The following is a 13,318-nucleotide window of genomic DNA, read 5'->3' as shown; positions in this document are numbered from 1 at the left end:
GTTAAACTCATGGGGTATAACGGGATGGTTATCAGACTTCCTAAAGCAAGGGTTCATTCTATTGTTGGTTATATCATTATTGATTATGGTAGCCTCGTGTGTTCTCCGCAAAGTGACTGACATGATAGAAAATGCCATGCATAAGGTCTGGCTGGCTCAAGAAGAAAAAGGTGGTATTGGAGGAATGTATCCGAGAGAAAATGGCCATGTGAGCCAGCCTCCCTACTGTGAGAGATCAGATTAAGGGCAAAACAGGTGGTAGAAGATGGAATTAGTACATGGGAAAAACGGGAACTGAGAAGGTAGAAAACATGTTGTGCTAATGACTAAGCAATTTACTATGCGAATTCTTGTAACCAATCTGATCCGTGAATGAACTGCATGCACAGCGCGTGGACAGTGTAACTAGCTAATCAGAAATGAGCGAGTTGCGTGTACGGCTACAACACAGGGTATAAAAGATGATGATCTGTGCTTAATAAACGGCTCCTGTTGATTCACATTGGATCGTCTGGAGTCCAGTTATTTCTCCTCACCTTATGCCTTTGTCATAGGAACATTTCTCATTGCACACATGGGAAATGCCCGGTGAGCACACTGAACAACTAGGATGGACCGGTGCTTTTGGATTCTGGGAAGTCAAAATTTGAGTGGCTTAACTGGAAAGCCTGCTTTACCTTGTGCAGAAAACACCTGAAATCCACCAAGAACGCCTTGACACGAGAAGGCACAAACTACAGGAAGTGAAATCCAGGACTAATTCTGGTTTGTTCTTGTTTTAACCACCAGAAGTAGAGGATGCCCAGTCTCTAACCCAATATTTAAAATGTGATAGTCACCCCACTGAAAAAATTATCACTACTGCTATTTACTATTTACTATTCCTGTACTACTAAATACCCCAGTAACAGTACCTATAAACTATGACACTTTCTGAACAAAATAGTCTCCGCGAATGGAAGCCCTCAAATGCTGCTTTAATTTATCATACTTTCAAACCGAACTCCTCTGGGGCAAATCCCAGCAGACAAACAGCCGAGGGCTTTCCCTACGGAATTCAACCGTTACCGTGACGTTATGCCCTTAATGCACAACGAGAAGTATTTCGTACCATGCTGGCTTCCTGGCAGTTGAGCAACACCCACAACTGCCACCTCTTTATTTTTTTTTTTAAATTACGTCTGTCTTAACAAGATCGAGCTAATTAAATTTACGCTTTCCAGATTGTCACTGTTCAGAGCAGTTTAAAGCAGAAGCCTGACTTTCTAGTGGGCTTTCTTCTTCTGCCAAACTCATCTGCTGAGCCCCACTATTAATGGAAGGGTTAGTTCTGTATCACGGCACCACCATGTGAAAATGCCACTACTAAAGCTTCTATTTCAAAAACACAAGCACCTTGGGGATCAGCAGAGTTATGAGAGGAAACAGAGACTACAGGGCATCTTAAAGCATGTGTGTAAATGTTTGCTGGCAAATGACAACAGCTTTCTAAACAAACTGGAACAATGTTGAAATGTGACAGCTTCACACATAACGTTGTTTTAAAATAGTCAGTCCCAGCTGTTACTACTGGCTGTACGTTTGGGGCCGTATGCTACCTTTTACAATATAAACTCAAGTCCACTTGGCACGTGAACAACGTGCACCTCTTGGCAATACCTGCCCCCGTTGCATCAGTTCAAAAGATTTAAAGTCCTACCAGTCTTTTCAAAACTAAACGCGTTGCTATGTTATTTTTCACACACGTTAGCTACCAGCAAGCTTTTACTGCTGGCGTTTTTCCGTCACTAGTCTTTTCTCTGCTAATGTCCCGCTGTCACTGGAAATCTCATCACGTTGGACGGTTTACTGAAAACATTTTATTGTAATCAAAAAGTGACGTAACAGGGCTCTGTGTATTCTGCAAATCATTCTGACGATGTTTTAAAATCAGTTATAACAGCTTCTTCTGACAGGCAATTAAAAAAAAAATACTGCACCATGACAATGTTCAGAGCACCTGAAACTCCACCCAAAGTAATGAACGGTGGTTAAAACTAAGATGCCCCAGCAAAACCTTTCACGTTGCATTGTCACAACTCACAATTCTGTACCAAATGTTCACTTCTATAAAGCTCCGATGTAAAAATCAAATAATCCAGCTGCAATACTTTAAGGGCAGCACAGTCTCCTTCATGCCGTTACTTGCAACGCCTGAATTTGTTTCCATTTTAACAAAATGGGATACAGATGACTGAAGAATTCAGCCAGTTTTTCATTAACTGTCCTTCCATGGACTGACAGATTTCACTTTTTGGTCATCCTTCTCTTTCCTCTTCTTCGATTTTTTTCTTCTTGTGTTTGTGGTTTTGGCTCGTTGCGAATTCTGTTCCGTGTCCAATGTGTTTCTTACGCTGCTTGTGTTTCTTATGCTTCTTGTGCTGTTTCTTCTCTTTTTTCCTTTTCTTTTTCTTGCTGTCTTGACTCTCTCCTGAGCTGGCACTGCCGCTGTGGCTTCGAGTCCAGCTCTCAGAAGGGTTTTGACTGTGGCTGTGGCTAACACTGGGACCGCTTTGACTTTGACTTTGGCTTGCATCAGGCTGGTCAACTGCAGGAGGTGCCGCTGTATCCTCTTTCGCCTTAGCAACAGCCTTGTCTTTCGGCTCTTTAGGATTTTTTCCTGCAGCTTCCTCATCTTTTGCAGACACGTTACTTCAACAGACGTCTTCAGCGGGGGCTGTTATGTCATTATTATACTGCTCCATGGTCTTGATGACAAAACGCAATGATGGTCCTTGTCAAACATTTTATCTCCTTCTCTTCTTCTTTTTTCGGGTTTTGCATCAGAAGGTTTGCTGTTTTCAGCAGGTTTTTTGACTTATGCTCTTTGTTGGAGGGCTTGTCCGACTTGGTTTCTTTTGGATGGTCTTTCTTGGCCTTTTCCTCCTTGGCTGGCCTGGTTTCTGGGTCATTTTTGTCAATTCTGGGTGAACTTTCCATGGGGTAACAAGAGCCTTCTCATTGTCCTTGGCAACCCCTCCTTCACTTTTTTCACAGGAGGTTCCTGTGAAATACTGGGAGATTCTTCACGATCGGTGTCCAGCTTCTCTTGGGAAGCTTTAGCTGTGTTGTCTTTCTTGGGAGGAACGGCCACCTCTACTTTCATCTTTGCATTTCCTTCTCTTTTTTCTCCTTTTCAGACACCGATTGGAAAGCAATAGAATCTGCTTCCAAAGGCTCGTCTCGCACAGGAGTGGTGTCATCTCTGTCTGGGAGTGTGAACAGAGAGCCTCTTTTAACGTCTTCTGCTGTTACTGGCTCTCTTGCTTTTCTCACACCTGCTAAAAACTCAGCATTGGGAAATCCTTTATTCTCGTCCCCTTTTCTTCTCTTCCAGTGTTTTTTACATTCGTTTCCTTTGCCATCTTCCAGTGGATATTCCATGTCCTTCTTATTTGATTTTGGTGGATCTTTGATGCCGTGGCGCGCTCTTCCAGGAGGTTTTTCAGGGTCATGTCCGTCTCCATTATGACTTCTGTGGCTTTGCCCACCAGGATAGCCTTCCCTGCGTCCCCCAGCGTATGGCAAATTCTCTTGTCCGGTCCCAGGTGGACCAAACCTACCTGGAGAAATGGTCTCTCTATTTACTGGTGGTCGAGGTTGAGCGCCAACAGCAAAGCCCTTGTAAAAGTTTTCATACCATTCTCTATAGTTCCTTCCCCATTCTCTGTAACTCTCCTTTTCAGATGGATCTCTGAGGTCAACAGATCTGCCATGGTAAGCTTTCATATCATAGGGGGGAACTTCTCAGTATCTGTTAAAGTACTGCCTTTCTCCATCCCCTTGAGGTGTAGTCCGTTTAGTGGGAGACTGGCCTCTAAACGCTGAAGACCTTTATGGTGAATGGTATCTTCTGTATGGGGGTGACCGTGACCTTGAACGGTGATAACCGTGTGACCTTGACCTAGAGCGATAGTTACGACGCTTCTCTTTGCCTCTTCTTGGATAGGGTGGTGATCGTGAGAAGGAAGGAGAACGGGAACGACTAATGGATCGAGAGTAGGAGCCAGAGTGGGAAGAACCTGATCTTGACTTGGCGTGGGTATACGAACTTCTAGAGTGAAATGAAGCCCTATAGGGAGAATTGGACCTAAGAAAAAAACCAACACAAAAACAATAAATGAAGTTAATTCACACCAGTCACTCTCCCGTTTGTTTTTTTTCCTCCCAAAATTAGTTGTTTGGGTTTTTTTTCCCCTCTCCATATGCTTATGTCAAAGCTGCTTTCAGCTGCTGACATAACGCTACTGCCGATTGAAGAACGTGATAACATGTAAAAGTTTCTGCTTACAAGACAGAACACCTGCTGCTTTGATAGTGTAAAAGCATAGAGGAAGGGTAAGTCTATATCCACTCATTTCTGTCACATGAACGACCGCAGCTATTGATTGAAGGTGCCGTATACTGGCTTCTGCTGGTACGTGGAGGCACACGTGTTTCACTACTCGGGCACGACACGCAGTGCAAATCCTTTTTGGTGCAGTGAGACGCCAAGAGAGCAAGTCTTAATGGTTACAGTGCACTATCAAACATCAAGAAGACACGATTCAGCCTGAAGACAGTAAAGGTCAATTTTAAAATGCCCGCTCAGTCGATTTAACTTCACTACTGATTTGGCAATTTGTACAAGATGCAAAATACGGCAAAAGACGGATTGTGCGGCAATCCGACATACAGGGCACTTCTAGCCAGATGTCCTAGGAAAATTTTGCACATCATAGCTCTAACCAAGGATAGTGACGGCTTCTGAACTCAGCCTCTAGTACTATGACCCATTGCCATTACTCTAGGAAAGGTACTGGCAGCGTCACTAATAGAGCTATTCAGACTGCCGCCCGCATGATTTTTGGGGATCGAAGACGTCAGCTACCCTGAGCTTTCTCTTCACAAGTTTTGCTTTTATTATTTTTTAAAGAACCATTTCACGTTATTCCGTGTATGTTCCTTAGCATCATTCCTCCCCTTTAGTAAGAGAGCTTTAGTAAGAGAGACACCTGCTCCTTAACAACTGCTGCCCAATTCTATCCATCTGTCTACTGTAACCTCTGCCCTATGTGAGCTAGTACCCTACATAGGAAACTCCCATCGCAGCTAAAATCAAGTTTTTCAGCTCTGTTTGGCCAGCAATCAAAAGGGTGGCTTTCCTTTGATTCTATTTCCTTTTTATATGTAACTACAGTTTCCTCAAAAACCGTTCATTTTTCCGAGTCCTCTTTTCAATCATGTACCAGGGTTTTATGTTAAATAATGTCACGGCAAGCACAGACTCCCTCTGTCAAAGCCAATTCAAATTAAGCCATTTAAAAATTAATGACCACTTGTATTCTCCACAGCTATCTGGGCATACTTTCTTCATTGTAAATCAGCGGTTGTGTAAGTTAGGTGTTATGGCCTCGTTACAAGCAGTAATATATGGAATTGCTGTGGAATACTTACAGTTCCCAGCCTGGTCCACCACCTGCTGAGCGAGGTGTACTGGCTCTCGTTGGATGACCTTCTGGAGTCGGGAGAGGAAAAAGAGGAAAATCCCATTCAGTGTATCTGAAGGCAATCTTTTTAAAGAAATTCTGAAGTTATAGTCACGTACCAGTCGTGGGCACTGATTGTCCTTGGGGGCCCGGAAGACTTGGGAATGCTGGTTGTCTTCGTACAGGAACCTGACGGGCCTTGTCAGTAAATGCAAACGGTTGGAAAACAAGCTCCACTAAATGCAAGAATCACTGCATATGTTGAAATACAACTTACCTTCTCTTTCAACAAACTGCTGACTGACCGCGAGGAAGATGCAGAAGGCTCAGCAGCAGTCACCAGAGCAGCAGGAGGTAATACGCTAGCGGCATTGCTACAAAAAAACCCCAAATTTTTATTGTTCAAGCAGTCTTTTGAAGTGCTACTTGAAATGGGAAGTCCAAGGTGAGAAAAGGCTGACTACTGTAAATGGACAAAAAAATTTACAAAATAGTCTTCACCAGATTTACAAAAGTGAAGTTGGCCGATTCCAAATGCAGCGCTGTCGAGAAGTCCATGCGGACTGCTGGCAGTTAAAGAGAAAGCTCACTGGAAAGGTATTTCATTCAGGTAGCTGCGCAGGAAAGGATTGGAGTACGTTTAACCCCCAGAGAGAGCCTCAGTTGTGGAAGATGGAAACACTGCAATTCTGTTAGGAAATGTTTCTGTGCTACTTCAGGGGCTGCCTTAGAGGTTCTTTTGGACTGTGATCCTTTGTAGTCAGCGGTACGGCTGAGCCTGACACTCTTCTGGACAGAGTGGCTGTTTGCACCCAAGGCACACAGTCAAAGGATATAAGCCCTGAACAATAGCACAGGTTTTTCACGTATTTTCCGATGACTTCATGGGTTGCACACTTAGACGGTCATGTTTGTAAATACTTCACATTTACAGTGCTTCAGTGTTTATTATCCAATCGGTATGCGTCGCTGACTACGCTGCGTATTACTGAGGGTGACTCTGACTTATCATGAGATCGAGGACAGAAATACTGTAGAAAGAAGTTCTGTGAAAACACCTGGCCTATTTTACCCATAACTGTGCTTTGACACTTTTCATGAAAATGTTATTTCCTCAGGATTAAAGAGAAATCAACGCACTCAAGAAGGTTTGCCATAACAAAATGGTTTCTTTAGGGATTGCTAGCCGCTTCAAATGAAAGGGCTCCTGGGGAAAAAGCGTTCCTCTCTCAGGGTAAGCCTGTACGCAATGACTGATAAGGGAAGCAAACAAGCAATACTTGTGAGAACATTCTTGCAGGAGGCACACTTCCAACTCACCAAAGTGTCCTCATTCAAAGCGAGGACTTTCACAAAACAGAACTTCCGCAGTTATCTGGAACTGTCACTAATGAGACATAAATCGCTGGCGGAGAAGCTCAAGAAGAGGAATCTAACTTTGGCATCTGGGTGTCTCTCACATTCATGTTGATCTACAGATTTACTTACTGAAAAGGTCCAGGAGGTGCAACAGTCATGAGTGGTGGTGGAGGTGGTGGCGGCTGCTGCTGCTGCTGCTGAATGGTCTGGTGGAGCCCTTTTGTGTAGCCCGTTCCATTGCTGAAGTTGTTCACAGCCTAGAGGCAGAAAAACATTTACCACAAGGTAATATGAAACTTCAGTAGATGCATGAACAAAAGCCTCCACAGAGCAAAATTACTTGTGTAGTCCTGTACACGCTGTCAATCCTAAAATGAATCAACATAGAAATACACAAACACATCGCCTTAAACGCTGATAGTAACAACTGGTAACTCAGAGTACCTGTATTTAAAATACTTCAGTGTTAACACCGAATTGGAAAGTAAGGCAATCATGTTAAACAAAAGCGCGACCTGGATTTGCCCCATTGTCTCCAAAGAGTTCTCAGCTTCTCTAACAACAGATAATGGGTTTGAAAAGTAAATGCAGCCTATTTAACTTAGCGGTTTTTGAGGAGATGTAAATTAACATTTTCTCCCCTTTTGGCTTTTTGCAAACAGACTTTTCTTACAGTTTACGTAAAAGTCATCCTGTTACCTTGCGCAGGAACTTGTTGGCAATTAAAGCATCAGGGGAAACGTCTGTCTGATGACACGTTGGGCATGTGTGTTCCTCAGATTCCAGCAATGCTGTTCTGATGCCTGTGCATAATTAGAATCATCAAAGTAGGTTTAGCCAACGTAAGGAAATTTTGGGGGCTCCAATCAATCGTAAAAAGACTTATATGATTAATGGGGGAATATGGTCTTGAATTGAGGGCACGAAGCGATGAATGTTCAATAGTGTAACACATCTCTAGGACGCAGCAAAAAACTGTGCCGTTTTGATATTTCACTAACGTAACATTTGAAGACGGCTGCGCCTGGATGTTTCGACTATTCTTTTTGGCAGTCTCTAGTGCAGTGGTGGTGCACTAGATGTGGTGGTGGTGCAGGCACCACCCTCCAGGTTAATGAATAAAACACACCTCAAAAGAACATCCGTAGCCTCAAGTTCTGAAGGTTTTAACCAGCTCTCCCGTGGAAAAGAATGTGGCTTAAATGCCTAGCTATCGGTTTGTGGCAGACCACAGTACGGTTGGCTGTACTGAGCCAACCAGAGTTGGCTACACGATTTTGTGTGAGAGAAAGGGCTGTGAAAAAACCTAAATGCTTTCAATATCTAATGCTGTAATCACCTGCGCAGCTAGGCACTCTCCTCGTGCTCGTCTGCATGTAAAGGGGATTTAAACAGATACGTAAAAAAGGAAAAAAGCTTTCTGTCTTTCTTTTTTGTCCTTTATACGAGAAGAGTCCTTTCCTGTCCAGCGGACACTTAAGTATGGAATAGAACTGGTAACAAAGAAATTTGTCATCTTCTGTTTCTGCTCTCAGAAAGTCAGATGTGGTGTTTGGAATGAACAAACAGGGCAGGAACACTTACATTCGTCACAATAACTGTTTCCACAGCAGGGAATAATGGCTGCATCAGTCATTATCTCTTTACAAATGAGACATAACAACTCAGCTGGAACAGGGTCTGAGGAGGTGGAGGAGGAGGAGGAGGAGGATGGCTCCCCTAGTAAGAAGGGAGGCTTCTCCTTCTTTCCTCTAGCGTAAGCTTCCCTGGAGGGTGGGGCGGGGAAGGAAAAAGAAAAAAGTTAACGATGGGTACAGGAAAACTTTTCCAAGCTCTGAAGTTCCAGGGGCATGAACAGTAGGACCGCCCTATTTTAGTACGAGGAAGTATCACGGATTTTGCGGTTAACATACAATGGCAATGCTTCCTCCCCCGTGGTTACAGATGCCGGCCAACTTGGCTGCATTTACGCATGGTTTCTCTCCTTCACCTTTTGGTCAGTCCAGTTAGTTCCATACTTACGCATTAATAATTGGTATCGCATATGTTCCGCTCTTTGTCAGCATAGCACCCTTTGTATTGGGATCTTCCACCTCCATCATGAAACTCCTTGGAATTCCTGTGCTCTTCTTAATTCTGGGAACAGGCTTAAAATTTTTGTCCTGTTCAGAAAAGAAATGCGGACATAGCTCACCTGAAGACCCACACTGAAAATGACACTTTGATGATTAATTTAAGCAGCAAAAGCCCTTAATCCTCTCCTTTTACCTAGCCTAAGGGTTACTCGACTAAAATACTTATTTTCCTACGGGAATACAGCCAGGACGTTTCAAAGACTTGAGCAGCATTTTGAACTCAGTGGACATTCTTTTGCTTAACTTCAGCTTCCGTAAGCGTTACACATCGCTTAGCTCACCATCCGCTTGGAGAAGAGGCACAAACCCGCTCCTCCTCCACAGCGCAATTCAGGGAGGGAGAGCCCAATTCAGGGCTCTGAAGCAGTCACTGGAGAAACTTACGTTCACCATCGATACGTACGAAGCTTGTGCATGCATTCCCCCACTAACGTTACATGGCGTGAATACTCAACCAGAGACTTGTGTAATTAAAACACGCAAATATTCAATAGGTGGGGTCAAGAGAAACATCTTCCTTTTATACAGAATTCTAAAAACTGTGAACTGTCATTGAAATGCGTTAAAACCAGAAAGATTTTCGATAGTATTGAAATATATAAAAATGCACATGACAGTTCACAGAGAAAGATCTAGGGACATATTTAATATCTACGACCAAGACAAAGGAACATTTTACATTTTAAATTCCAGGTTTCCCTTGAATTTTGAAGGGGTTTGCAACATTGCCCTATAACCTCTGTATTTCACCCCAAGAGAAACAATTCCTAATATGACTGTTCATGTATTTGTTACGTAACTGCCACGTGAAAAATGAAAAGCAAAGTACCACAAGAAGTCCCCCGCAGTCTTACCCCAGTCGTTGGGCAGTTCTTTATGTAGTGGCCAGGTTTTCCACAACGAAAGCATATGTAGGATGGCGGAGGTGTACCCCAGGGTTTCTTCATGTAACTAAAAGGTTTTTGAGAAAAGAAGAAAAAGGTACGCATGTGTCTCTCTCGTTAAAACAAGCATCTCTACAATTTGTCCAGAATCTTCAAAGAACAGATTTGACGTTATCGACACTTACTTGATTGGATCGTATTCACGGCAAGACTGTATCATCATAGCTTTTATTTTCTCTTCTTCGGAAGCATTGGCTTCAGCCAGATTGTCCGTCTGTTTAACAGGTAAGCATTTGACACACGCGTTAGAAACACATTTGCGCCCACACAGCCAGAGACGACACCACTCACCCCATCCTGTAAAGAGCAGCACAACGCTAGCTGGGGCTGCATGAAAACAGCTGCTTATAGAAAATACTGTTGTCCTGAAGATGTTCTGGGGAGCCCTTACGCCATCACATGATGTTGATGTGCCCGTTAACCTCCTGGAAAAGAGCGTTCTTGGGCACTCAAAACCTTGGGCTCTGTTTGCACCTCACATAAAGACTCGTGTAGCCACTCCAGTTTTCTTCCAAGCGCACTGAAGCCATGTGTAGAAATAATTACGCTATGCACTACTCTTCAACTGATGTTTAAGCTCCAGACTACTGGAAGGAGGAGATATCCACTGTACGTTTAATGGAGAAAGATGTACGCAACTATCGTTATTTACGCTTTGCAGCGTTAAAAGGACACTCAACTCAAGAGTCGGGGAAGCTGTTTCTGCTTGCTGAAATTCAGCTTCAGACGCAGAAGCGTTAAAAGGAATCAAGCTTTTTATAACCCCTCAGCAAGACAAAAGACTCTTTGCAGTAGAAGTTTGACCGTCGTGTGCTCTCGGCAGTCCAAACCGCGTGTTCTCCCCCTACTAACTTCTTCATATTAAGCGATTTAACTACAGTAAGCAAAACCTGCAGGTTTTTTCCACTTGACTGTGTCCTTCTAACATACAAATTGTAATGTAAGTCTTGTGTACCACTAGATCTTCAAATTATTGAAGCCCGCTGGATTTATTTAAGCAGCATTTCTTGAAACGCTTTGATTAGACACAAGTGCAGTCACAAGCAGGGTCTAAGGGAGTGACTGTCAATGATTTTGACCTTCAAGTACCCATCCTTCAGAGCAGCCACTCATGGTTTTGGTTTTGTATGCATTCATTGACAAAAGCAACAAACTAGTTTCTACGTTTTATTCAATGGTTGTTTCTTAGACGTAGTTTTTTCTCAACAGTAACATAATCCAGATGGACATCTCTGAAATCATTTCTACTAACGTTTAGAGAAAACTTTACAGGCGCTTGACTCGTTTGTTTCCAACAACCCAAACGGTTTACAAAGCACGTCCAAAACCCACAAAGCATTACTAGGAATAGACCAAAATTGAAATACGGCATTTAATACATCGTAATAACAAACCAGAAGACTGATAACACATTGCCTCCATGCTAAGCCAGTCTGCACTAAAGAGGTTAGAGAAAGTAACAACTTTGAGCTGCCGTATTTTTCTGAAATACTTAAATTGTCTCAAGAGCTTAAACGTGTACCCCACGGGGACAGTTTTTCACATTTTAGAGTAAAACTTCACGTGAGGTTACAGAACCTCACAGACAGGACACGTTTAGGGACAGCACTGATGGAGACCAATGTCTTTTGGCGGCTACCTTCCAAACCCTTTCTTTTTTTCTTTATTCCACCCCCCACCCCACCCACCCCCAGTTGTGCACATTAGGAAATGTGTCTCACGCTGCAGTGAGAGAGGGAAGAAGTTCCCAGCGGGAAAAGATTTCTCTTTCTTGGAAATGAACTCCCGCCTTTACGTTCAGAAGAAAGAACTGGCTCTGCTGCATTAGGCCCTGCCTTCTCTAATCTTTGTAACTTTAAAGACTAGTGTTTTAATTGGCTAGCACTACGCCTTTTCACCAGGTGCAACCGCTAGCGCTCTCCCAGACAAAGTTACACATTGTTGAGCAAAAAATGCAGGCAGTTCCATAGCAAAACACGGTATTACAACAGTTTCAGGAGGTCACATCTGCTAATACGCCACACGTGCACATTGGCATATTCCGATAAACGATTAGGTACCTTTTCAGAATTTACACAGTCTGCGTGCAGACCAATGAGTTTGTGTTGTTCACAACGCAAATTTTGTGTTGTGAATTTATGAAGCTGTGCAGCTCTCAAAGAGTGGATCTGTGACTATAATGACTGGCAATTCAGAAAGAGCCACGCAAGTGGCCCTGTTACAGAAACGCTTCTATTTTGGCTGTGGCAAAGCCCCCTGAAATGTCCGTAACTTGCAGCCAATTACGTTCTTCGGTAAAAAATGTTTTCGTTTCCAACGCAAGATTAACGAGATGTATGAAAACCAGGAAACAGCATGTGAAGGGCTTCTGTTTTGTGTCTTGAAGATGAGTAATCCTGCAACGCCACGTTGAGGCTGATAAGGTACTCCCCTTCTCTCTGCCCAAACTGGGAACTACTCTTTACAGGAGAGGATCGAAATACACACGCATTTTAAAGTTAATTAAATACTTTAAATTATTAAAAATTAAATGAAAGTTCTGTTCACATTACAACAGCTATCCAGCTATAGACCACAGGATAAGATTTGAAAATACAAAGCAAACACTCTTGGGTTGTGGGTTTTTTTTTTGGGAGGGGTAAGTATTTGCCAAGATTATATACATATATATTTACCTTCACAAGCTGGGCCAGAGGAAGAGGTGCAGGAGAGTCATCAATCTGTTCACAAAAAATGAAACACATATTCAAGTTCCACAATCAAAACACAGCGATAGTTCACCTCTACTCTAGTCTGAGAGCAGCGCTATATCCTCTGAGCGACACTGAAAGGGGCGTTTCAAACCCAGTGTAATTTGTCTTTGTCCAAAACAAAGTCCAAAACTATGAGAGCTTAGGAGTGCCCGTGTGGTTAATGAGAAGAAACTAAATGAATCAAACCCGCTTGAGATCAGCTGCTTGCTCCCGAATATCTCAGAGAGGGACCCTTGTCAAATGCTCACAACTGCTTAAAAGTCGAAGGGGTAAGGCGGCTGTCAATTTTCAGCTGAAAAGGTTTTTAAAAATACATTTATTTGAGAAGGAAGCATCACTGCGGGAAACTTCTCTTCGGTGTGGTTTGTAAACTCATCGTTAATTTCACATCATTGATAAAGGCACATGGTTACGCTTCTAGGAACAGAGTACAGCTGCCTGTCAGAATAAAGCACCGGCACATCGGCCCTGGAACATGAACTCTGCCCCTGCGCTCAAGAAGTTTAAAAATGCCACGCTCGCCATACCCCACAAAGCCCAAACAAAAACAGCAATCCAAACCATCAGCCAATAAAAATAACCCACCACTTTGTCTAGAAAAAGAATAAGCTGCTCAAATT

The 13,318-nt window shown here is 43.1% G+C and overlaps 1 pseudogene; it reads right to left on the bottom strand.

Moving 5' to 3' along the window:
- Window positions 1-2,719: 2,719 nt before the first annotated feature.
- LOC134524275 (E3 ubiquitin-protein ligase RBBP6-like) lies at window positions 2,720-12,659 on the bottom strand (annotated as a pseudogene).
- Between the last annotated feature and the right edge of the window lie 659 nt (window positions 12,660-13,318).

This window comes from Chroicocephalus ridibundus, chromosome 16 (genome assembly GCF_963924245.1).
Source record: "Chroicocephalus ridibundus chromosome 16, bChrRid1.1, whole genome shotgun sequence".
Classification (NCBI taxonomy): Eukaryota; Metazoa; Chordata; class Aves; order Charadriiformes; family Laridae; genus Chroicocephalus; species Chroicocephalus ridibundus.
The sequence above is the reverse complement of the archived record's forward strand: the minus strand, read 5'-3'. Positions and strand labels throughout refer to the sequence as shown.